The 26,408-nt window shown below is 41.5% G+C and overlaps 2 long non-coding RNA genes across 3 annotated transcripts; both read left to right on the forward strand.

The window, feature by feature from the left end:
- The first annotated feature begins 18,993 nt into the window (after positions 1-18,993).
- Positions 18,994-21,595, forward strand: LOC123091794 (uncharacterized). The gene is made up of 3 exons (XR_006443507.1): positions 18,994-19,402; positions 20,099-20,171; positions 21,372-21,595. It is a non-coding gene; the product is annotated as an uncharacterized lncRNA (long non-coding RNA).
- A 220-nt stretch (positions 21,596-21,815) lies between these two features.
- Positions 21,816-25,960, forward strand: LOC123091796 (uncharacterized). 2 transcript variants are annotated; one of them, XR_006443509.1, is made up of 4 exons: positions 21,816-22,230; positions 22,625-23,221; positions 23,393-23,437; positions 24,948-25,960. It is a non-coding gene; the product is annotated as an uncharacterized lncRNA (long non-coding RNA). The 2 variants fall into 2 exon arrangements; XR_006443508.1 differs by having other exon boundaries at positions 23,393-25,960.
- The last annotated feature ends 448 nt before the right edge of the window (positions 25,961-26,408 follow it).

Below are 26,408 nucleotides of genomic sequence, written 5' to 3' on the forward strand. Positions count from 1 at the left end.
CACCGATCAAAATTTCTAGATGACCACCATATAATAATAGTATTTCCCCATGTAACTAGTAGTAGTGAGCACTTTTGTGATAGTCCTAGACCGTTTTGTATGCCCTTGCTTGATTGATTGAATGAATGCTTGTGTTTGCCTCATATACATATGGGTAGTGTTTCTCCCCTAGATCTTTTTCTATTCTAATATCTTCCATCTAAACCCATCAAATGCCTCCGAGAAGAGACCCCGATTTTGTTTTCCCACCGGAGATCACGCAGTTGATCCAGCAGCAGAATGCCTTGATGCAATTGCTAGTTCAGAACCAGGGCAATGCCAATAACAACAATGCCAACAACAACCCACCGCCAGTGGATAACCTCGCCCGTTTCTTAAGGTTACAGCCGCCGGTGTTCTCAAGTAGCATCGAGCCAACAGTTGCAGATGATTGGCTACGTCGTATTGGAAGGGAGTTAACCACTGCAGGATGCACAGATGCTGAGAAGGTGCGTTTTGCCGCACACCAACTGGATGGACCTGCAGCAGCATGGTGGGAGAATTTCACAGCCACCTATCCTATCGACACTGTCACATGGGCTCAGTTTCAGCAGGCTTTTTGTACTGCCCATGTCTCGACTGGAGCTATGCAGATGAAGAAGCGTGAGTTTCGCAATCTACACCAGGGGAACCGTATTATTGGCCAGTACGTGGATGAGTTTAGCAAGTTATCACGTTATGCCCCTGATGATGTGGCCACAGATGCCGCGAAGCAGGAGAAGTTTATGGAAGGGCTGAATGATGAGATGAGTATGCAGTTGATGGTAGCAACCTTCAACAACTACCAGGAGTTGGTAGATAAGGCCCTAATGATTGAAGGAAAGCAGCAGCAGATTGAGAATCGTAAGAGGAAGTATGGACAAGGGAAATACAACTCAGGAGCTCACCAGAAGCCTCGTTTAACCCCGAACTCGGGAGGACTTGTTCATAACCATGGAGGTCATAACCATGCTGGAGGAGGATCGCATAACCATAATGGTGCGAAGAACAGGAATGGGAATGGAGCCAACAATAATCAGAATCGCTCTAACCCATCTACACCCGCAAAGAGGGACTTAAGTCAAGTTGTTTGCTACAAGTGCGGGAAGACCGGGCACTATGCCAATGACTGCTCTGAAGGAAAGAATGGAAACAGAAATGGGAGCGCTGGGAAGAAGCCCAATCCATTCAACAAAGGACAAGTGAACCACGTTAACGTGGAGGAAGTTGAAGAGCAGTCGGACGCGGTAATAGGTAAGTTTTTGGTTCAGTCATTTACCGCAATTGTTCTTTTCGATACTGGTGCATCGCATTCATACATATCAAGGGGATTTGTGGAAAAGTTCAAGTTACCAACCCAAACCCTTAGGACACCCCTTTTAGTGAGCTTGCCTGGAGCAGAGTACATGGCTAGCAGTTGGTGCACCCAGATACCCCTAATCATTGGCACACATGTATTTCCGTCTGACCTAATTATCTTGGAGTCACAAGGATTGGATGTGATATTAGGAATGGACTGGATGTCGAAGTATGGAGGAAGTATTGACTGTGCTAGTAAGTCAATTTACCTTACCACCCCGGAGGGAAAAAGGATTAAGTATGTATCTAGGCATGTGCCTAGGAGGAGCCAAGTAAACGCCCTCACGAGAGTTGTACAGGAGGAAGTACCTGTAGTAAAGGATTTTCCAGATGTTTTCCCCGAAGAGTTACCAGGTATGCCACCGGATAGAGACATCGAGTTTTTGATAGAGCTATTGCCGGGTACAGGGCCGATATCCAAGAGACCCTATCGGATGACAGCAAATGACCTGGAGGAAATTAAGAAGCAGATCAAAGAGTTGTTGGAGAAAGGTTACATTCGTAGAAGTTCATCACCTTGGGGAGCCCCAGTACTTTTGGTGGAGAAGAAGGATAAATCCCTGAGGATGGTCGTTGATTACCGAGCTCTGAATGAAGTAACGATAAAGAACAAGTATCCCTTACCGATGATTAATGATCTGTTTGATTAGTTACAAGGAGCTAAGGTGTTTTCAAAGATTAATCTACGATCAGGATACCATCAGTTGAAGATCCGAGAGAAGGATATACCAAAGACAGCGTTTACCACGCGGTATGGATTATATGAGTACATGGTCATGTCATTTGGACTGACTAACACCCCTGCCCATTTCATGAGTATGATGAACAAGGTGTTCATGGAGTATTTGGACAAGTTTGTTGTGGTATTTATTGATGATATTATGATATACTCGAAGAACGAAGAGGAGCATGCGGAACACTTGCGTTTGGTTCTCGAGAAACTCAGGGAACACCAGTTATACGCCAAATTCAGCAAGTGTGAGTTTTGGTTGAAAGAAGTTGGATTTCTTGGGCATGTTATATCAGGAGAGGGTATAGCAGTGGATCCCAGTAAGGTTCAGCCGGTCACTGAATGGCTGGCACCCACTTCAGTTGGCGAGATCCGCAGTTTCCTTGGACTCGCAGGATATTATCGGAGATTCATTGAGAATTTTTCCAAGATTGCTAAACCAATGACTGGATTGTTAAAGAAGGATACTAAGTTCAAATGGACGGAGGATTGCGAGACAAGTTTTCAAGAGCTGAAGGAACGATTGACTACAGCCCCAGTGCTGACCTTGCCAGATATACGTAAGGAGTTTCAAGTGTATTGTGACGCCTCCCTCTTGGGACTTGGATGTGTGCTTATGCAGGAAGGAAAAGTTGTTTCGTATGCCTCACGACAACTGAAGCTACACGAGTTGAACTATGCCACACATGATCTGGAGTTAGCAGCCGTAGTGCATGCGCTGAAGACTTGGAGACATTATCTTATTGGAAACCGTTGTGATGTGTACACGGATCATAAGAGCTTGAAGTACATTTTCACCCAGAAGGAGTTGAACCTCAGACATAGGAGATGGTTGGAACTTATAAAGGATTACGATATGAAGCTACACTATCATCCAGGAAAAGCCAACGTCGTAGCAGACGCTTTGAGCCGGAAAAGTTATGCTAATGTTCTTGTGAGCAAAGGGATGCCAAAAGAGTTAGCTGCGGAGATCATGGAACTTCGGTTGGAGATTGTTCCAAAAGGCTTTCTTGCAGCAATGGAGGTTCAGTCGACATTGTTGGACAAGATTCGAGAAGCTCAGAAGGAGGACAAAAAGATTGTTGAGATAAGAGAGAGGATGGGCGAAGGTAAAGCCAAAGGTTTTCGCGAGGATGAGCACGATACCTTGTGGTTTGAGGACCGGATTTATGTGCCCAACAATTCGGAGATCAGGAAGTTGATACTTCAGGAGGCCCATGACTCACCATACTCGATTCATCCCGGAAACACCAAGATGTATTTGGACTTGAAGGAACGTTTCTAGTGGACTGGTATGAAGAAGGATATTGCCGAGTATGTAGCCGTATGTGATGTATGTCAGAGAGTGAAGGCAGAGCATCAGAAACCAGCAGGACTGTTACAGCCTATGCCAATACCCGAATGGAAGTGGGACAAACTTGGTATGGACTTTATTACCGGATTACCCAGAACCAAGGCAGGATATGATTCTATATGGGTAGTTGTGGATCGATTAACTAAAGTAGCTCACTTCATCCCGGTGAAAACAACGTATACAAGTGCAAAGTTGGCCAAGATATATATGACCAGGATCGTATGTTTACATGGAGTTCCGAGGAGCATCGTATCAGATAGAGGAACCCAGTTTACTTCAAAGTTTTGGCATCAGTTACACCAGACTTTGGGTACCCGATTGGAATTCAGTACCGCTTTTCACCCTCAAACAGATGGACAGACAGAAAGAGTCAATCAGATTCTGGAGGACATGCTAAGAGCATGTGCGCTAGATTATGGATCTAGTTGGGATGACAATTTACCATACGCGGAGTTCTCTTATAACAACAGCTACCAGGCCAGTTTGAAGATGGCACCGTTCGAAGCTCTGTATGGACGCAGATGTAGAACACCATTGATGTGGGATGAGGTAGGAGACCGTCAATTGTTTAGACCAGATTTGATCAAGGAATCAGAAGAGAAGGTTAAACTGATCAGAGACAGACTAAAGATCGCTCAGTCCAGACAGAAGATTTATGCAGATTCAAAATGCAAGGAAGTAACCTATGAAATTGGAGACAGAGCTTATTTACGAGTATCACCTTTGCTGGGAGTAAAACGTTTTGGAGTTAAGGGAAAGTTAGCCCCGAGATTTGTATGACCATATCGTATTTTGGGACGGATGGGAGAAGTTGCCTACAAGCTGGAGTTACCTGAAGGGTTGTCAGGAGTTCACGATGTGTTTCACGTATCACAGCTGAAGAAGTGCCATGCTGAGATGGCCGATATACCATTGAATGATACAGTACCTTTGGAGGCGATTCAGCTGGATAATAATCTGACCTATGAGGAGAAGCCAGTAAAGATTCTTGAGTTTGATAGTCGAGTCACTCGCAACAAGGTGATCAAGTTTTGCAAAGTTCAGTGGAGTCATCATACTGAGGAGGAAGCCACCTGGGAGCGAGAAGAGGATATTCGCAAGGAGCACCCGCACCTATTTTCTAGTCAACCCGTATCTCGAGGGCGAGATTCATCTTAAGGGGGGTAGGTTTGTAACATCCCAAATTTCCAATTTGGCATGTTATACATAGGTCATCCATGCATATCATATTTTATTGCTTTTTCGTTTGCAATCCTCGAAATCCTAAGCAACTCAAGGACCTTCGGAGAGAGTTGGGGATTTTCCAATTTTCATATTTGAATTTTTTTTTATCAAATAGTGAAGACGAGGATTTTGATTTTTAATTATTTCTCTTCAGAAAATATTTCATTTTAAATTAATAAATGAGGGGAGATAATATGACTTCTCCAAAACAATTGAAATATCGGAGGAAAAATGTTAAAATCATTATTTGGATTTTATTTGAGTTTATTCGGAATTTTATTTGCCCTAGAAAAATTTGCATGTTTTAAAAATTGCATTTTAGGGGCCAAGAAAAGTTCATCTTGTTCTAAATATTTTATTTAGACGGAGAAAACTTGTTTTGGAATTTTAGATTTTTATTTATTTATTTCTAGGATTTTTTTTAGTCAGCGGAATGTTTTAAAAAAAACGCGCCCGACCGGGCCAAGGGCCCAGCCAGGCCGGCCCGCCTCGCCGCCGTGCGCCGCACGGACGCCGAGGGGAGTCCGAGCCGGACTCCTCCCCGGGCGCCCCCTCCCCCAAGCCGGAGCCCTCCCCCCTCCTTAAATACCCCGCCCCTCCGTCCTCACCACCACCCCGCCACCCCCCGCCACCACCGCCGCCGCCGAGCAGCGCCCGAGCCGCCGCCGCGCCCTGCCCGAGCCGCCACCGCCGTCTTCCGCGCCGCCGCCGCCGCCGTCTCGCCGAGCCCCGCCGCCCCTCGCCGAGCCCCGCCGGAGCCGCCCGCCCTGCCGGACGACCTCGCCAGAGGTAGCCACCCCGCCACCGGTTTTTTTTTCGAATAAAACCCCCTTTGGTTTTTTTAGAAAAACCCTGGTTCGTTTCTTTTATAGATCGGTTTTATTCTTCGGTTTATTTATTTAGCGAGCGTTCGCTCGTCCGTTCATTCTAACGAACGTGTTCATCGTTTAGTTTCTGTTAACGAACGTTCGTTCATTTAGCCGTTTGTCGTTTTTCTATTTATCGGATTTATTCCGCGATTATTCCGATCTTGATTTCTAATCCGATGTTCAAACCTGTTTATCTTTTCGCTCATTTATCGGAATCAGGCGATTCAAGTGCCTGGAGTTTCATCCCGAAACCTTCTTTCCGAATAATCAACTCAAACAAGTTTTTATCTCTGTAAAATTTGACCCTAGTTCAGATTAGTTAACGGATCTTGTTTCTTTTGCCGTATGAGTTTCGTTGCTCCGTTCGATTTGATTTTTTTTGCAAACCGGAGTTCTTAAGTTGAACTCTCCGGTCAAACTCTTTTATTTGGAGTTCTACTTGTGCATCTTTGATTGTTGCTTATGTATGTTATTGTTTGCTTGCGATAGAATTCCCGGAGTGCGAAGCGTGTTACTACGAGTCTCTAGGATTCACGGATCGTCAGCAAGGCAAGTAACATATTGATCATACTCTTTTCATACCCAGTTTTTATGCATTAGTTTCAATCCTCAAACATTGCATGACTAGGATGCCTTTAATATGTGGGTTTTGGGAAGTAGTTGCTGAGGTAGAACCTATTGCCCTGTTTATTATCAAACCCTTGGGAGTTACTTCTACGCGTTGCTTATTTTGCCATGCTATGCTCGTAGACGTGGATTGGGTTTGAGTGATTTCCATGACAGATGTGAGATTGATAAATTAATGGTTTACTTAAGGTGGCAACTTTAATACACATCTAGGTGGATTGAGGCACCTGGGGTATCCAGTGATTGCCTGTTTTATTTTTGGAAATCCCGGGGTTACCGTGTGATTCTCCTATGGACCGCCACCCAGGCTCAAAGGGAACTGAGTCTATTCATGCTAGAAACTTTTGTGGGCAGCCGTAAGCTATTATGGGCTCTAGCATAGTTGAGTAAGTTACGTGAAGCTCTTGAAGAGGTGGATCAGCAGGTAGTGGGTTTGTAGGTTTGGTATGGTCTGCCCGGAGTAGAGAGTTAATGTTTCTGAAAGACTGTGTCTCGGTCATCCGTTTCTCAAACATCATGTAGTGCGAGGAATCAGCGGAGGCGATCGAGTCTTGCGGGGAAAAGTGCGCAAACCTCTGCAGAGTGTACAATCTAATCATGGTTAGCCGTGTCCCCGGTTATGGACAATTCTGAGTATCTAGTACTTGAGTATTCGCATGTATCTCAACACTTCTAATTAATCTTGCTGGGTTGTTAACTATTTTAATTGGGATCATTGAGTTGGGGTTACCTTCTCAAATGATGTTTCAACCACCATGATAGTTAAACTAAAATTTATTCCTTTGTAGTAGGGAAAAATTGGCTTTTCGCAAAACTGTAACCATAGAGCTTTTCAGCAGCCAAATATGCATGTAGTGGTAGTACTATTCTGTTATTGCTCTTTTGTGTTACATTGCCAGCATATTCCATGTGCTGACCCGTTCTCGGGCTGCAACGTATTATGTTGCAGACTTTTCAGACGAGGAGTAAGGTTCGTAGGTCGTTGTCATGCAGCTCAGCTATGCCGTTGGAGTTGATGGACTCACTTTATCTTCCAAGCCTTCCGCTGTTATCGCATTAGATGGCCTTAAGCCATATTATTGTAATAAGTTCTCTTTTGAGACATTCGATGTAATAAGTGTGTGATTGCTACTCTGTTATAAATCCTTCGAGTACTGTGTGTGTCAGCATTACCGATCCAGGGATGACACGGAAGCACAGAGACTTGACCATCTGAGGTCGGGTCGCTACAGTCCTTTGGCAGAAGGGCAAACTGGTCTACCAGATCCATCTATCGCCATCGAGCACCACTGGTTCATTCTACTTTACTGCATTACCTTCAGTCGTTTACTTTCATGTTGTGCGACGATAGTTTATCTGATCAATCATTGACTTGTTGCATATCTTTCATATTGTCATCTTTGTCATTCACATCAGTTAATATTCATGCTTATCTTGTTGCATTCCCTTCATTCAATTCAATTGTCCCAGTTATATACATTTATTCTCTTTTTTTACAGGAAGACTGTAAGGGAACCCCCCACAGTATAATTGGTGCGACAAACCCAAATTGCAAGTACCATGCCTTGAACCTGGGTGGGTGGGACGGTATCATCCCCTTCCCACCACTAGGCTATGCCTTAGTCTGCTACATTTCTTCTCTTAGTTGTTCTATCTCGAGTTTTCCCTCGTAGTTCATATCTAGTTATGTCCCATGCTTTTGTATTTGTCCGCATGTCGCATTACCATCGTCATTGTCAAACCTGTACTACCCTATGCTCTATCCGTTATTGCTTCCTACCTTGATACATTTGTTCCTTAATAATGTACATGTTCAAGTTCTTGTCTATCGAACTCTATTTCCGCTGCTGTGTTTGGGATCAACTTCGAAACATTTGCAAGATTAATTTTTTTTTGAATCTCCCATTCACCTCCCTCTGGTCGATATACTCTCGGTCCTAACAAGTTTATCTTGTCTACATCATGCCATCTTGCTTAAGGCGTTACTCTGTTCTTCCATGAACTAAATATAATAGATGCATGCTGGATAGCGGTTGATGTGTGGAGTAATAGTAGTAGATGCAGAATTGTTTCGGTCTACTTGTCTCAGCGTGATGCCTATATACATGATCATTGCCTTGGATATCATCATAATTACTTGTTTTTCTATCAATTCCCAACAGTAGTTTGTTTACCCGTTGTATGCTATTTTTATGAGAGAAGCCTCTAGTGAAAACTATGGCCCTCGGGTCTATATTTTATCATATATTAAAACTAGAAATACCTTGCTAAAATTTTCCTTTATTTATTTTATTTTGTATTTTTGTCCGATCTATCTATCAATAACTATACAATTTAATCTTGCTCGTAACCATCAACGGATTGACAACCCCTTGTTCGCGTTGGGTTGCAAGTATTTCTTGTTTGTGTGCAGGTGTTGTTCACTAATCGTTGCTTGGTTCTCCTACTAGATTGATAACCTTGGCTTCATTACTGAGGGAAATACTTATCTCTACTATACTGCATCATTCTCTCCTCTTCTAGGAAATCCCAATGCAGCTCACAAGTAGCAGGAAGAATTTCTGGCACCATTGCCGAGAAGACATCATCAACAACTATCAAGTACCTACGCATAAAATTTCATCTCCTTGCATTTACATTATTTGCCATTTGCCTCTCATTTTCATCTCCCCCACTTCTTAAAAGTTTTTACAAAAATACCAAAAATATTTTCTGTTTACCTTTTGTGTGTCTTCTTGTTTGCTTGTTTGAAACTGTCATCATGAGTGACTTCAGTATGATAGAAACAGATGATGGTAGATCTCCTAAAATTGGAAGTTCTACAAATCTCGATGCTAAAACTTTTGTGTTGGGATAAGGGAATGTGATACGTCTCCAACGTATCTACAATTTTTGATTGTTCCATGCTATTATATTATCTGTTTTGGATGTTTTATATGCATTAATATGCTATTTTATATTATTATTTTTGACTAACCTATTAAACTAGAGCCCAGTGCTAGTTTCTGTTTTTTCCTTGTTTTTGACTTCTACAAAAAAGGAATATCAAAGGAGTCCAAGCGGAATAAAACTTTAGCGATGATTTTTTCTTGGACCAGAAAACACCTAAGTAACTTGGAGAGAGGACAGAAGATCCCCGAGGAGGCCACAAGCCTTAGGGGCGCGCCCTAGGGGGTGCGCCGTGAGTTCTTGTGGGACCCTCAGTAGTCCCCCAACCCTAATCTTTGCACTATAAATTCCCAAATATACCCCCAACATCAGAAGCGTCCACCAAAATACTTTTCTGCCGCCGCAAGCCTCTGTTACTATGACATCCCATCTTGGGCCTTTTTTGGCACCCTGCCGAAGGGGGATTCGATCACGGAGGGCCTCTACATCAACCTTGCTACCCTTCTGATGAAGTGTGAGTAGTTTACCACAAACCTACGGGTCCATAGCTAGTAGCTAGATGGCTTCTTATCTCTCTTTGATCTTCAATACAATGTTCTCCTTGATGTTCTTGGAGTTCTATCCGATGTAATATTCTTTTGCGGTGTGTTTGTCGAGATTCAATGAATTGTGGATTTATGATCAGATTATCTATGAATATTATTTGAGCTTTCTTTGAATTCTTTTATGCATGATTAAGATATCTTTGTATTTCTCTTCAAACTATCGGTTTGGTTTGGCCAATTATATTGGTTATTCTTGCAATGGGAGAGGTGCTTAGTTTTGGGTTCAATCTTGCGGTGTCCTCACCTAGTGACGTAGTAGGGGTAGCGAGGCACGTATTGTATTATTGCAATCAAGGATAAAAAGATGTGGTTTTCATCATATTGCTTGAGTTTATCCCTCTACATCATGTCATCATACTTAAGGCATTACTCCGTTCTTATGAACTTAATACTCTAGATGCAAGCTCGATAGCGGTCGATGTGTGGATTCATAGTAGTAGATGCAATCAGGAGTCGGTCTACTTGTCACGGACGTGATGCCTATATTCATGATCATCGCCTCAGATATCGTCATAACTATGCGCTTTTCTATCAATTGCTCGACAGTAATTTGTTTACCCACCATATGTTTTCTTTCAACAGAGAAGCCTCTAGTGAAACCTATGGCCCCCGGGTCTATTTTCCATCATATTTTTTTAGATCTATAAACCAAAAAAATCCAAAAATACCCTGCTGCAATTTATTTATATTGACTTTAGTTTGCTCTTTTATTTATCTTTTGTACCTATCTCTATTAGATCTCACTCTTTTTCATGACCGTGAAGGGATTGACAACCCCTTTTTCGCGTTGTGTGCAAGTGTTTGTTAGTTTGGGCAGGTGCATAGATTGGAGACTTGCTTGTGCCTCCTACTGCATTGATACCTTGGTTCTTAACTGAGGGAAATACTTATCTCTACTTTGTTGCATCACCCTTTCCTCTTCGAGGGTAAAATCAACGCAAGCTCAAGAAGTAGCAGGAAGAATTTCTGGCGTCGTTGTCGTGGAGGTTCTACATCAAGCCTACCAAGTACCAATCATAACTCTCATCTCTTGTGCTTACATTATTTTCCATTTACCTCTTGTTTTTCCTCTCCCCCACTTCTAAAATGTTCCAGAAAAATACAAAAATATTTGCCTTTTTATTCACCCTTTTTCCGTTCGTCTTTTTCGTTTGCTTGTGTGGTAGATTGCTTGCTTTGTCACTATGTCTCAAGAAAATACCAAGCTGTGTGACTTTTCCAACACTAATAATAATGATTTTATTTGTACTCCAATTGCTCCCGCCACTAGTGTGGAATCTTATGAAATTAATGCTGCTTTGTTGAATCTTGTTATGAAAGAACAATATTCGGTCTTCCTAGTGAAGATGCCGCATCCCATCTAAATACTTCTGTTGAGTTGTGTGATATGCAAAAGAAAAAGGATGTGGATAATGATATTGTTAAATTCAAGCTATTTCTATTCTCACTACGAGATCGTGCTAAAACTTGGTTTTCATCTTTGCCCAAAATTATTATTTATTCATGGAATCAGTGTAAAGATGCTTTTATTTCCAAGTACTTTCCTCCCGCTAGATCATCTCCCTTAGGACGATATAATGAATTTTAAGCAACTTGATCGTGAACATGTTGCACAATCTTGGGAGAGGATGAAACTGATGATAAGAAATTGCCCTACTTGTGGTTTAAGTTTATGGATGATCATAAAAAAAATATGTTGGATTGAATTTTGCATCTAGAAATCTTTTAGACTCCGCCGTGGGAGGTACTTTTATGGAAATTACATTAGGATAATATACTAAAATCCTAGATAATATTATGAAAAATTACTCTCAATGGCATACCGAAAGATCTTCCACTAGTAAAAAAGTGCATGCGATTGAGGAAATTAATACTTTGAGTGGAAAGATAGATGAACTTATGAAATTGTTTGCTAGTAAGAGTGCTCCTATTGATCCTAATGATATGCCATTGTCCACTTTTATTGATAATAATAATGAATCTATGGATGTGAATGTTGTTGGTAGGAACAATTTTGGTAATAACGCTTATAGAGGTAATTTCAACCCTAGGTCGTTCCCTAGTAATTCCTCTAATAATTATGGTAATTCCTACAATAATTCTTATGGAAATTATAATAAAATACCCTCTGATATTGAGAATAATATTAAAGATTTCATTAATTCTCAAAAGAATTTCAATGCTATGGTAGAAGAAAATTTGCTTAAGAATGATGATTTGGCTAGGAACATTGATAGAATTTCTCTTGAGATTGATTCTTCAAAGATTAGATCTATGCCACCTAAGATTGATATTAATGAATCTCTAAAAGCTATTAAAATTTCTATGGATGAATATAAAGAAAGAACCGCTAGAATGCATGCTATGATATGTACTAGAACGCATGTTTCTTATGCGCTAAGTGCTGGTAGTAGGTACCAAAGTGATCCCAGAGTGGCGCACTGGGCAGCTGTTAAAAATATCCTTAAGTTCCTCAAAAGAACAAAGGACATGCTCCTTGTCTATGGAGGAGATGAGGAATTCATTGTAAATGGTTACACCGATGCTAGCTTTATCATTGATATAGATGACTATAAATCTCAACCGGGATATGTTTTCACCCTTAATGGTGGTGCAGTGGTTTGGAAAAGTTTCAAACAGAACACTGTTGCAGACAGGGGCGGACCCAGGATAAAAATGACTCGGGGTCCCATGTCTATCACATATATTTGGATATGATGTACTAATATATCTAAAAGTAACAGTTAACAATACAATATACATAGAATACGATATAACCGTGAATGTGCTTACCAAGGATCCAAAATAAAGAGTTTCACTTGAAATATTAGTTGATCGTAGGAAATTGAATATAAAGGAAAATCAAAGTGTCCAAAATCTGAATAAAGTATAACCGCCAACAAGAAAATGCAACACTAGATCCTGATTGCCTACAAATAAAAAAGAAACAAAACCACTTAGTAACATATTAATTATAGTTGTGTAATAATAAGTAAGTTAAAACCATTACCTTCCTAAAATGGTTTCCGATGTTTTTTCATGGCTTCAAAGCGATCAATTACCGCATCATTAGTAACCTTCCTCATTTCGCTTTTCTCCATTTGTACTTCAAGGCGTCGTCACCAAGACGATTGCGCAAATATGTCTTCACAATTCTCATAGCCGAAAAAGATCTCTCAACTGTAGCAGTGGAAACATGCAATACTAGTGCTAGCTTCAAAAGTCGAGAAACCAAGGGATAGACAATATGTTTTCTTGTCTGCACCATTTTTTGAGAGAGCTCACAAATATTACTTAGTCCAGAGAAGCGATCATCTACTCGGACATCAGCAATGTAAAGATGACGGTGATGCCTAAGGTCCGTGAGTTCTCCATCATCAAAATCTTTTGGATAAAGTTTAGCTAGACTTATCAAATGCTCTAAGCTGAAATCATGAAATGATTCATTTGGGCTCAATGCCGCTGAGCAAACAAGTAGTTCAGAATTTTTCTCATTGAAGCGATTATCAAGTTCTTGAAGCAGCCAATGAATAACATCATTAAAACAATCCACTTCATAATGATGCCTATTAGTGATACCTGTTTTTTATCGTGGCTTCTTTGGGTTCACATATTGGTCTCCCATTTGCAACTTGGAAATGTCATGCTTGTCACAAAAGACATATGCTTCATGTAGGACAAATTCCCATCCATTTCTCCTTAGATCATTCAAGGAGGCTTTGGTTGAATTCACGCAATTAACAGCATTCACAGTGTCCTAATTCTTCCGTTGTAGAGCCAATGATAATGTGTTTATGATTATCAATATAGTGGACATAAGCTGTAAGTAGAACACAAAATCAAAAGACTGGAAATAAACAAGAAGACCACATGCATGCCTTCTATTTGTGGCATCCCTATCTTCTTCTTCCACATATTCTAGCACTTTGACAACTGTAGGGAACATCCAATCAAACTCTTAAGTGTCTTGTAGTGAGAAATCCATCGAGTGTCTCCAGGTTTTTGAAGAGCTAGTTCTTGATTTAACCATGTCCCACCTTTTAGCAGTCCACAACCTAAAGCTTCACACACTTGTTCTTTATGTTTGTCTCGAACCATGTCCTTTCTCTTTTTGTTTGGACTCACTATATTCAAACCAGCTCCCAAACTCATCAAACCATTCCCGAACGAACCTTCTATCTTTACCACATATTTCTGTCACTTCAAAATCAGCATTACGAGGTTGAGAAGGGCCATTGGCCAAATACTTCCTTCTTACCATATCTCTTTGATTAGGATGGTACTCATCTATGCTTCTACTTTTACCTAGATCAAACTGAATTTCTTCTTCCCAATTGATCTCTTCAACTTGAGATGAATTCCTTGTAGTATTGGCATAACTAGGTTCATGTGTGGAGGCATCATTTTGTCCATGTGGTGATGGCGGGGCTGGAACATCAGTCTGTTCATGTGGTGATGCATCAATTTGTCCATCCGATGGTGGCGGAACTGAGCCATCATCCTGATTATGTTCGTGTGATGGACCAATATTTTCATCTTGCACTGAGGTTCTCCTCTTTTTTAGAAACTTTCCATAAACTGAGCTTCTCCTGAAATTTGCAATTTATTCAGATAACTAAAATTTGCATGAAATAAAAGAACTATGAATCATGTGTACGTACATAATACTTGAATTAGAATTGCACGGTTGTAATATAAAACATACATGACATGGTGTCGATGCTTCCAGCCATCCTAGAATTTTGCAATATTGGTCTCCACTTGGTGCACAATTATCTCAGATAGTTCAATACCCAATACAGTCAAAAATCTAGTAATATCCAGTATGGCAGTACCCCTAATTCCCTAGGGTTAGGGAGACAAAGCAATAATTAGAATAAGATTTACAATAGGCAGAGGCAAAGCCATAGAGGCACATCGAATTGGGGGTCTGATGCGGCATACATGTGCCTTCTTTTCTCCACTGATTCGGTGACTTGTCACGGTCTTCCAATAGGCGGCATGTCCGACGTACAGGGATACAAACGAAGGCGAAAGAACAAGGGCATGAAGCGCAACGTCGAGCAGACGAACAGGCGAGGCGAAGGGCCGAAGGCAAGTATCGATCGATGTACTGCTCGTATCCTGGATAGGCTGGACTGGGCCTTCGTGGCTTCCTCAATTGATAAGGCATCACGCGTTGCTACAACTAGGCTGCACTTGCATGACGTACGGGTGTCCTTCTAGGAAAATTAGGGGTGTCACATTGTATATGGGCTCTATATTTATAAGGTAAAAGAGTTTTTTACCCGGTGTCCTGTGCTACCTGCTGGGCTAACGTGGGCTCGCCCCTGGTTGTGGATTCTATGACAGAAGCAGAGTATATTGCGGCTTTAGAAGCTTCAAAGGAGGCGGTCTGGATCAAGAAGTTTCTTGAAGAAGTTGGTGTCGTCCCAAGTGCGATGAACCCGATGGCACTCTATTGTGATAATAGTGGTGTTGTTGCTCAAGCAAAGAAACCAAGATCCCACATGAAGACTAGACACATCGAGCACAAGTATCACTTTATCCAACGGTATGTCAAGAAGGGTTTTGTGAAGGTTCTCAAGGTTCACACGGATTTGAATGTGTCAGACTGGATGACGAAGGCTCTACCACGAGCAAACAATGAGCAACACCAGATAGCCATAGGTGTTTGAGAAACTATGTAACTAGATTATTGACTCTACGCAAGTGGGAGACTATTGGAAATATTCCCTAGAGGCAATAATATTGTATTACTATATTTCTATTTTCATAATTAAGAGTTTATATTCTATTCTATAACTTCTATGATCTTGGAATATGTGATTCAGTGGAAAACTCATATGCGCATGTGGAATGATAAACGGTAAAGATTAGGTTCCTGGCCTTTCCTCTAAGACTAGATCAAGTGTTGTTGGTGATCATGTTTTCCAGATATTAGGATATCATTCAGTGTAACGATAGTCCTAAAACAACATTGAGAGTATGTCATTAGAAAGGTGATTATATTGAATCGACCCAAGCTTATTTGTTATAATTTGAGATAATATCACCTGAAATCAATTGTTATAACATGGAGTGTTAAACAAGAGTTTTAGTTCCTTATACCATGAGAGTATCATAGTCACTTCTTACAGTATGGTGGACTTTGGGGTTTCTCAAATGTCATATGTAACACGGTGATCATAACGACAACTTACAGGTTCATCGGTAACTTTGACAAGGGACTAGATAGTTCAAGAGTGGAATTTGCTCCTCCAAGATGGAGATATATTCTTAGGGCCCTCTCGGTGTGAAGACATATATCATGGTCTGGCTAGATAAAGGTGACTATGTCACGGGGATGCCAAAATATATCAACGAGAAAGAATAACAAAACAGGTAACAAGGATAACGGTATGCTGAGCATGTGTATGACTCAAGAGGATACCGATACACCTCGGGTTTTGTAAAGTGTTGCGAAGCAAAGGGAATATCACAGGATAAACAAAGGTTCACTCAAATGTCATTCGTGTATCCATAGAGAGCCATATGGATGTCCATGGTTCCGCTATCGGTCATTGAACGAAGGGGCTTCGTTCATGTCTATGTTTTACCAAACCTACAAGGTCACAAGCTTAAGGTAATCATTATCTAGTGAGTGTTAGTAGGACAGGCATAACGAGGATTTATTTATGGAATTGTTTCATTAATATTTGAAATAGTTTCGAGAGGAATCGTAAGCGTTTCGGGGTCACCAGAAGGGTTTTGGGGTTTATCGGACAATACTAGGTATTTCTGATAAATAATATATAGGCAGAAAAAATTACGGTGATATTAAATTAATAATAAAAGGCTCTAGTAATTGTTAGGAGGCTTTTATACTTAATTTAATATCAACGGGTCTTAAAAGGCCAAGTGGTGGAAGTAGAATTGGGCCACATAGGCCCAATAGGGGAAGGTGCCCCCCTTTCCTTGGAGGGGAGGCCAAATTGGACTACGGGAGGCTTTCCCCTTCCCCTATGGTTGGCGCACCAAGGAGGGATTCCTTCCCTCCTTGTGTGGTGCCCCTTCCCCCCCTCAAATCTATAATATACTAGAGGCTTTGGCACTATTTGGATACACAAGTTTTGGAGTCTCCTCTAGTTATCTAGTTCTAGTTGGTCCTAGTTCATCAATTAGAGCTAGATCTAGATCCACTGATCCTCATAATTATAAGCCCAATGTGGTTCTAATCTCATCCCTCTAATTCTCTGGCAACAAATAGCTCTGAACGGTGAAGCGCTATTGGATCATGAAAACCGCTTGCAACTTGCAGAGAGGACGTGCTTTCAGTCTTCCATTCGAGGGGTTATTTGTGGGCGGTTCGCGGGATCGTTCATCTATGGTATGATGGACTCCAAGAATGATCTACACCTACTCATCTACTTCCGCTGCAACTCGGAGTTGATAATGATCTAATCCAAGCCGTTAATGCATCTTCATATTGTTCCTGGGTGATCGTAGGGCAATTTTCTTTATTTTCTACTACGTTTCCCAACACCATATAATTCATGCAAATTACCACTTCCTATTTAACTCTCAAAAATATACAAGTGAAGTAAGAGAGTGCAAATAATTTCTATAAAACATATCACCATGCCCAAACAAAAAAAAGTGAAGAACAAGAGCAATTGCCTCCACTCAAAAAGATATAAGTGAAGTACATATGAGCATTCCATAAATATAGGATGAATGTGTGTCTCTCATAATAGGTGTGATCTATAAACAATGATTGCAAAGACCAACAAGCAAAATAAAGAAATACGAATGCCGCTCCAATAAAAACACATATCATGTGAAGAATAAAAAATATAGCTCTAAGTAAGATATACATATAGTTTGGAAGACGAAAGATGAGATGCCATCCAAGGCATCCCCAAGCTTAGACGCTTGAGTCTTTCTTATATATTACCTTGGTGTGCCTTGGGAATTCCCAAGCTTAGGCTCTTGCCGCTCCTTATTCTTCTCATATCTCCATCTCACCTAGAACTTGGAAACTTCATTCACACAAGACTTAACGGAACCTCGTGAGATAGATTAGTATAATAAAATAAATCATTCACTTAGATACTGATAAGAGAAGATTTATAATTATTACCTATTGATGTCTATTGTATTCTATCATTTCCACAATTTATGTCCTCTAGTATAAGCCATAGTAACTTTAAAACAAGCAAACAAAGAAAACAAAACAGAATCTGTCAAAAACAGAATGGTATTTAAATACGTAATTTTTCATCATAGTCTGTAACTCTAATTTTTTTTAACAATTAGGACAAGACATATAATTTGTAAATTAGTAATGTGTAAAAATTCAAGGATTTTATCATGTCCTAGCAAAGAACAAAAAATCATATACTAGACGCCGAAGTTTCTGTTTCTGCACAGAACCAAAATAATTATTCACATCACTCTAAAGGTTTAACTTGGCACTTTATTGAAATAAAAGATACAAACATGATTACTATAGTAGCAATAATCATATTCACACACTGAAAGCAAAACAGAATCTCTACTCCTAATGGACGAGTTGGTTAAATAGTCCCACCACTTTCGTCCGGTTTTTTTTATCTGGTTTTTTTTCGTTCCACCTCCCACCACCCCTTCCATCAGTTTTCCTCTTTTCTCGTTTGGCCGGCAATACCCAACGTATTTATGGTAATCAATCACAATTAATCCACGTATAGTAAGGCTATAAACTCAAAAATCTCAAATATGATAATTATAGTAATAAATTAATCCAGATATGGTAAGGCCATGACTCAGGAAATTTCGAATATGGTAATTATATGGCAATAAATTTAAATTACTCCAAAGGCTATCAATCCAGGTATGCTAAGGCCATAACTCAGGAAATTTCGAATATGGTAATTATATGGTAATAAATCTAAATTACCTCAAAGGCTATCTCTACTTCTAATGGATGAGTTGGTTGAATAGTATCCATGATTTATTTTTGTCTGGTTTATTTTTATCTCACATCCCACCATCATATCTCCTGACGTTGGTTTTTTACCCTCACAATAAAAACTTTCATGACCTTTCAAAATTTTCCTAACTAGACACGTTACAAACGGGCAGGAGCCGATAGCACATTACCAATCAATAATATTCAGTTTTATGGCAATCAATTTCAAATCCTAACTTTCCTAATACATCAACTTTGCCTTTTCTAAGAAGCAATCTTTTTTATTTCTTCTGAAAATAAAGGAGGAGTATGCGGCACGTTTCGTAGTTGTTTCGTTCGTCTTCGCCCTCGTTTCGTACGTCCCCTCCTCCACCTCGATTTCTTTTCTGCCTCTTCAGCCTTCTCCCCGCAACCCTATCTCTTAGGCCTCATTTGGCGCGAGTGGGTTGAGGGGGTTTCGAGAGGATTTTCCTCGCGTGGGCCAGAAACCCCGAGAAACCACGTTGGCCCATTTGGTACAGGGGGTTTGTATGCGCTAATCCTCTCTAATCCACGCGAAACCACGCGAAACCACGCGGCTCGAAACCCTCGTCGAGCGACTCAGGGAGTCGCTCGTCCCATCGCACGCCGCCAGCGAGAGGAAGAGACGTCGCCGCCGCTACCACCGAGGGGAAGAGCCCCGCCGCCGCCACCGAGGGGAAGAGCCCCGCCGACGAGAGGAGGAGCCCCACGCCGCCGCCCGACTCTGCCCGACACCGGCGTTACTCCTCCAGCATACTGGCCTTATCCCCGGTGGTAAGCCATCTCCGCCTCTCCCCCCCCTGCTAGACGGGAACGTTGCTGCGAATGTGAACCCGCATTTTGTGATCCTTCTTTGTTTCTGCATATGTGAATTTCTTTTCTTGTGAGTGGATTCTGAATGCATGCATGTTCACACAGCATGGATTCTGAATGCATAGTGAGTATTTGCTGTACATGGTGTTTACTGGTTCTGAATGTCCTGTGAGTGGAGATTCTGAATGCATACTGCATTATGAATGTTGAATGATGTTTTTTTTGCGGGGGATCTGAATGTAGAGCTGTCTGATGGTGATGGTCTGATGTTGATGGTGATTGAAGTGTGGTGCAGAGCTGTTAATTAGTTAACAATCTGTTGTGCTGTGTCGGTGGTGCTGCGAGAAGCTTTCGTTTTCGTGGCTGAGCCGCATGAGATATCTGCGTAGCCATCTACATTTGTATGACTGATGTTTGAAATGCTTATGAACCTATGTCATGGAATCACTTGCTGTAATGTGTTTTTGTTGTCTTGCATGGTTGCATACAATGGCAAATTCTTAGGCCTCGTCTGTCTGAAAGCATTTCAAGTGAAAGAATGCAAAAGACTACATACTGCTGATAATTTCTTAGGCTTATATTTCCAGACTTGAAGTTAGCAATTTAAGTACGGTATATGTCATCTTACTTGTCGCTGATATGTTCTTATTTTGACAGCCTGCCGCTTCGATTATTGTGGGGGTGGACGAATTACCTCCGTCTTGGGATTCAGTTGTCACGCCTAACTTCGGTAATGTACACAAGCTTTTTGGCCTCTAGACCTTGTTTCTTAAGTCTTAACCGAAGTACTATATCCTACTTGATAGATCTTGTAGTCTTATCATTCTCTCCTAATTTAGCGATAGTCATCTGAACTTGCAAATCTACAACACTTGCGACTAATGCTACTGTCTCTTCATTATTCCAAGAGTTTAGCAGTGAAATATGTTGTTTGGTATATAATCTTGTTGTTAGCTTGTTTGGAAGTTTGATAAAATGCATGGACCTTGTAGTATAGTGTTGCTTGATTATGTTGTCACAACTCACATCACGAGTATGCGTACAACAGGTTTAAGCTGATCTGCTTGCGCCAACTTGCAGGGAGAAGCCGTTTTAAGCTGTACTGTACTTCTTTGTTTCAGCATGTACTTGTTCCATCCATGTGCTGGACTCTAGAGTTTGGTTTAGAAAGTAGTAGTTTATTACTACTAGCAAAATCTTCCTTTTTGTGCAACTCGGCCTAAAAATGTCAGATAAATAAATAAGTTTGCCCAACAGGATTTCAACTATGGAGTTGGGTTTATGTTGTTGATATCTTTCTTGGAGACTGCATCCAGAGAGGCAGTGGAGGATGTATTACCTCATCTTCAGTAGCTGATCATTCATTACAGTTTCTTTGCAGTGCTCTTTCTAGCCAGCAAGGAAATAGTCCACATTGCGAGCTTCATTGAATAGTTGTTTGAATTTGAAGGAAATAAACATACATACATCCATGGCAATATTTCATTGCGAGCTTTTAACACATTCTGAGAATTTTAGAAGTCCAGATGTATTCTTGTTAGTTTCAAATATGCTTTGCTTCACTTCGGAAGATGCCAGTTGTTTGAATTTTAACTCTGCATTCTGCTTGAGATTTTTTGTTTGTTTGATATGAACCTTGTGCTTCTGCCTTTGACGATTTCGTTGAATTCACCATTGACCTAGGTCTTGGTTTAATTCCATCATCATGTTGTACCTGTGTACTACTTTTTCTATTTAATTCTTTTGATCTGATGTTTGGGTGCCAACAGATAACAGGAGATGTACAGACTAAGGAAGGAAAGTTTTTATTTGACCAGATAGGGTCACTTCACACTGAATTTTGTTTTCAGCAGCAAGATCGCAGTGCAAGCTTTAATATCATTTACTCAAAACACATCTAATCCTTGGACCAATTCATCTGTTTTTATAGGGATCTGATCTCGCGGAAGACGGGTGACCACTTTGCTGCCACAAGTCTCCTTCACACCGTGTAGCCCGCAAACATGTCTCGGAGCATTTGCCGATCATATTTATGTTGTAATGAACCGTTAACTTTCGTTGATCGAACATCTTGTATTTTTCATTTGGACCGTGGCATGTATGCATGTAACATTTCATTTGAACAGTTGATAGTACATGCAACAGATTATACAAGCCTTTTTGTTATTTTGCGTAATCTAGTTGCACCATTGTTGCAAGTACATTTCTTCTATGAGCTTTTGAAGCTTTTGAAGTTGTAAAAATTGCATCTCTAATTATAGTATACTAATTTTGCAAACCCTCTGTATCAATCCCTGTGTACCAAATAGAAGGGGTGTGTGAGGGGTTTGAGAGGATTTGGGAGGATTTGAAAGGATTGGGTGGAAGAGAGGGAATCACCAAATCCTCCCAAATCCCCTCCTAAAACCTCTCAAATACTCTTTTACCAAACGAGGCCTTATGAGGCCGGCGGAGACAACGACTCCCATCGGCGGCTGCCTCCCCCACGCGACATTGAAATCCCGCCGCCCTCGTCGACGGCGATTACGCTCACGCCTCACTCTCGCGTATGTCCAGCAAAAAACGGCGGAAAAAAAACCGAGCGCACACATGCCTGATCCAATCTGCCGCCATGCCTCCCCACGCACTCCCACGCCGCCGGTGGTACTATGTCATCGCGCCCGCGGCGGACCCAAATTTTCTCTCCTTCTCCTCTGCCATCGCGTCCGCTCCCCTCCTCAGCCATCACATGTGCAGCCGCCTCGTCGTCACGCTCCCTCTTCGACTCCATCTACTACGAGCTCTGCCAGGTAACCGAGATACATCCGTCCCCTCTCCTCTCTCCCTGAATCGGACTCGACGCGTGCCTCCTCATGATTGATTATGTGCTGCTCGTTTGGATCCAAGGATCCGCCTCGTGATGGGTTCGTGCGCAGGGATGCTTCGATCAATCTAGCGTTTTTAGATTTATTTGTCTCATGGTTGTTGGTGAAGCAATCCAATCTGAATTTTCATGATTGACTTCACAAGATCCTGTCATTTGACCTCTATGAGATTTAGATTACGAGACATTACAGATGATCGTACATGATATTCTGTTATACGTGAAAATGTCCAGACTATAAACGGGTTTGTACTTGGTACGCTGGCTACTATGTCATTTCTTTATCTTCTGTTGTTTCAAGATTATATTCTGCTGTGTAGGTGCTGGACTTTGCATGATGATAGCATCCAAAGTGGGAAAGAACCAATTCTGAATTCAGCATTGTTCCTGGAAAGTTATGAGGAGGAATGGCACAGTTCTTGAGTGGAACTATCAACGAGCCCAGGCAAGGGGACGGGCTACTTATCCAATCCTAAGACTTGTATATCAACGACCAAATGCATACAGTGGATGGCGCCGATCGACGAGCGAAGTTGCTAAATTAAATTCAGATGCTGCTTTCGACGCTGACAGCGGTCAAAGCTGGGCTGGCGCGATTGCTAGAGATCACAGAGGGCATGTATTCTTGTCAGTCTGCAAGGAGTTGCCGCGATCTACAAGTGTGGAAGAGGCTGAGGGACGTGCCACACTCCCCGGACTGCATGCACTTGCAGCAGTGTACAGGGGAAAAATTCAGTTAGAGGTGGACTGCAAGTGGATAGCAGATGCACTGAAGAAAAATGCCCCAAACAGGTATCTGAATAATGCCCTTGCTACGTTCTCTGCTTTCAAGGTGACTCACTCCGCGAGGGGAGGTAACAAGTGGCACATGAATTAGCAGTTGAAGCCAGAGTGCGTGGAGACCATACCTTCATAGTGTAAGTCCCAGATAGACTGAACCAGCGTAATGTTGTCTGAATGGTGTCCCGTCCTAGAGCTCTGCTGTTCTAGGCTTCTAGCCCTCAAAAAAAAAATATTTGTCATAAATCAACCTCTGTTTCATTGTCAAAAGTACTACGGTGGTTAATCCATGCCGTTTATTTTTGCAGATTGAATAGATGAACCGGTTTATTTATGATATGCGGCCTTTCCTGGTAAGGTTTTTAACTAATCTTTTAGAGTGTTGTTATTCACTGCTTCATCAATTTGTGTGATGTATAAATATGATCTGCCTAATAGCTCTCCTCGGTTTATAACAGACAATATGCATGATAATAAGAAGTGTGGCACAGACAATATGCGATCAGTATGTTGGAAAATATGTTATAGAATCAATTGGATTTGGAAACTTGACACTTGGTGCTCTTCAACCTAAGCTCCAAGTAGATTAAATTAGCACGCCAATTCAAATTTGTAATGTATAGCCATCCCAAACTGCAGTCTTATTTAATGTTGGGACTGGACTTACCAACCTTCGGTTAGTCATACTATAATATTATTTTCTTTTTTGAGAATACTATAAGATTTATTTTAAGAAGGTGTTTCGTTAAGAAATCAACGCCTAAAACCAATTTCCTCGAGTTTCAATCTGTGATATGCATTAGATATTTCTGTTCCAATAGATTTTTTTGTAGGCATAGAAGGATTGTTGTACGTCAGTTCCAGACTCTTATAGCTTCTGTAGATATTTAAGATGTCTGGTCTGATGATCTCCCTCTACATTTCCTTGTTTAAACAATCGGGAATTAAAGTTTACGGAATGCGATAAAAATAATTTGTAATTAAATCTGTGATTTGCTGGCCTAGCATAGTGAATGTAATTGTACTTCTGTGAGTGTGAAGGTGCATTCTTACAAATTCGATTAAGATGTAACTGTGACTTATCGTTCAGCGTCAAGTAATGTAACTGTGTTTAAGCTTTAGCTGAGATTTACATTTAGATAGCGCAGACTTACCGTTCAGCTACATCTTAATCAATTTAATTCCAGCACCAGTTTGAAACGACTCCAATTCGGTTGCACCAAAATTATTACTTCAACCAGTTACTACTGTGTTGATTTAACTAAATCTTGGCACTTGTAAGAAAGAACATATTCATTTAACAAAAAAGTTGCGTCCAAGTTTAGCTCTTCGACCCATGAAATATGTTGTCCTTGCTCCAACTATAGCTGGCCGAACAGGTAAAATTCGGTTTTTAGACAAAGACCATCTTGCCTTAATGGAATCCATACCCATAACAAGTATGCCGGAGTTTTCGTCTTTAAATTTTTGATGGCATAACCATCAAAATTTGACATCCTTCTTCTTCCTTCGCCTGTGGGTAAATTGATTTGATTTATTATTTTCTAACTGTGTGCCAATTTCAAATGAATCAGAAGGCCGTAGGACTTTTTCCTTTTCAGGTTATGTGATCGATGGCATTTAAATAACTGATGGCATGTTTTTTCTAATTTTGTGTCAATTTCAGATGAATCAGAAGGCTGTAGGACTTTTGCCTGCTTTTTCTCGTGCTATTTTTCATGTTGTTAGGTTACATACTGCATACTTAACTCATGGCATTTTTTTCTTTCAGGTTATGTGATGGAAGTCATTTAAATAAGAAATAGGCATCTTCATTTTGTATTTCTTTTAAAAGAACTTGAAATTTATTTTGCATTTAAGCAGCTGCGTCCGCCGCGTCCCGAGGTGGGACAATGCGAGCCGCAACCAAGGGCGAGACCCACCTAGCTCGAGCGGCTGCTGAGCCGGCCAAGTGGTGAACCAACACGTTGCACGGGCACGTGCGCAGCCAGGCCAACCGGAGTCCCCCAAGGTCGCCACGTTCGATGCCAGGCCAGGGAGCCGACACCGACTCCATAGTCATCACCAGGCCCTGCGCGGATCTTGTAGAACTTCCAAACCAGTGCCCTCCCTCGCCATGAAAATCGTCGCGTGACCAACGCTTGCCGCTTGCCCGGATCTGGCGCGCTAGCCAGATCAGACGCCAAAGGGAGCGCCCACGAGCTCCGCAACCAAGCGCCGGCGAGCAAGCACCGCACCAATCGCCACGGCGACGATGACCACAGGTGCACAGACACTTGCGCGTCCACCGTGGCGAGGCCTGTGGCAGCGGCGGAAGAGAGGAAACGCACGGGAGGGATCTGCCAGCGACGCGCGTGGTGCCCCCCGGGTCGCTCGAGCTGAGCGGCGCGGGGTCGGGTCCCCCGCCTATGACTCTTGTTCGAAGTACTTTGCTTATATTCAATAATATGGCATATCAGCATTGTTTATTCATTTGGATTGTTATTTGATTATTTGTGCAGCTACATGGTGAACTGTGTAAGAAACTTTACACTATAGTTCATGAAGTTTCGAATGCCATCACTGCCCTTGAGAGTACAAGACCTGGAAGTAGTTCTGGATTTCTGGTGTAGAGCTCCTTGCGCATAGTTGTTGATAAAGCCAAGAATCTACTTAGGTATTTCTGAGAGTAGCAAGATTTACGTATACTGAACATTATATTTCTTTACAGAGAGAGTAATTTTAATGTGTATGAATATGCTTGCTATTTCCAAGTTTGATAAGTAAAGTCTTACCAGACTATGTATACACGGACTGTACTTTTACTGCACTACTACATTATATCCTGTTGTGAACAAAATTAGGTTCCAGTTCCTTCCGCCCCGCTAGCATCTCCAAAGCCCAAATATTCGAGGATAACATCTCTGAAGAGTAGCAAATGCCTGATAACGGATGGTGTTAGCATGATTTTGCAAAAGACGACACGCTCAACACTGATGCTGCTTTGGAGAAGTGCTCTAGCCATAATTCCAGGAAGGCAATTCCTGAGACAGGTGAAGAAGAAGAGGATGTCTCTATGGAGAAGTGCTCTTTTCAGAATAACCCTAACCTTGTAGAGGCTAGAGCCGAGAGATGTGACCGTTCGTTGTGTGTGCTGAACAAGAGCGTGAGTGCATCAATGAGCAGTCTGAAGTGGTCGAGCAGGTCAGGTTCCAATGGAAGGATGATGATGAGCTCAGGGACTAGGACTATGTGGGTGCTAATGGTATTACTGAGCTACTCACCAAAAAAAAAAAGTAGGGAATATTTTTTCTACTTTAGAAAATGTGGCAAATTGCATGAGTG

Source organism: Triticum aestivum, chromosome 4B (genome assembly GCF_018294505.1).
Source record: "Triticum aestivum cultivar Chinese Spring chromosome 4B, IWGSC CS RefSeq v2.1, whole genome shotgun sequence".
Taxonomy (NCBI): Eukaryota; Viridiplantae; Streptophyta; class Magnoliopsida; order Poales; family Poaceae; genus Triticum; species Triticum aestivum.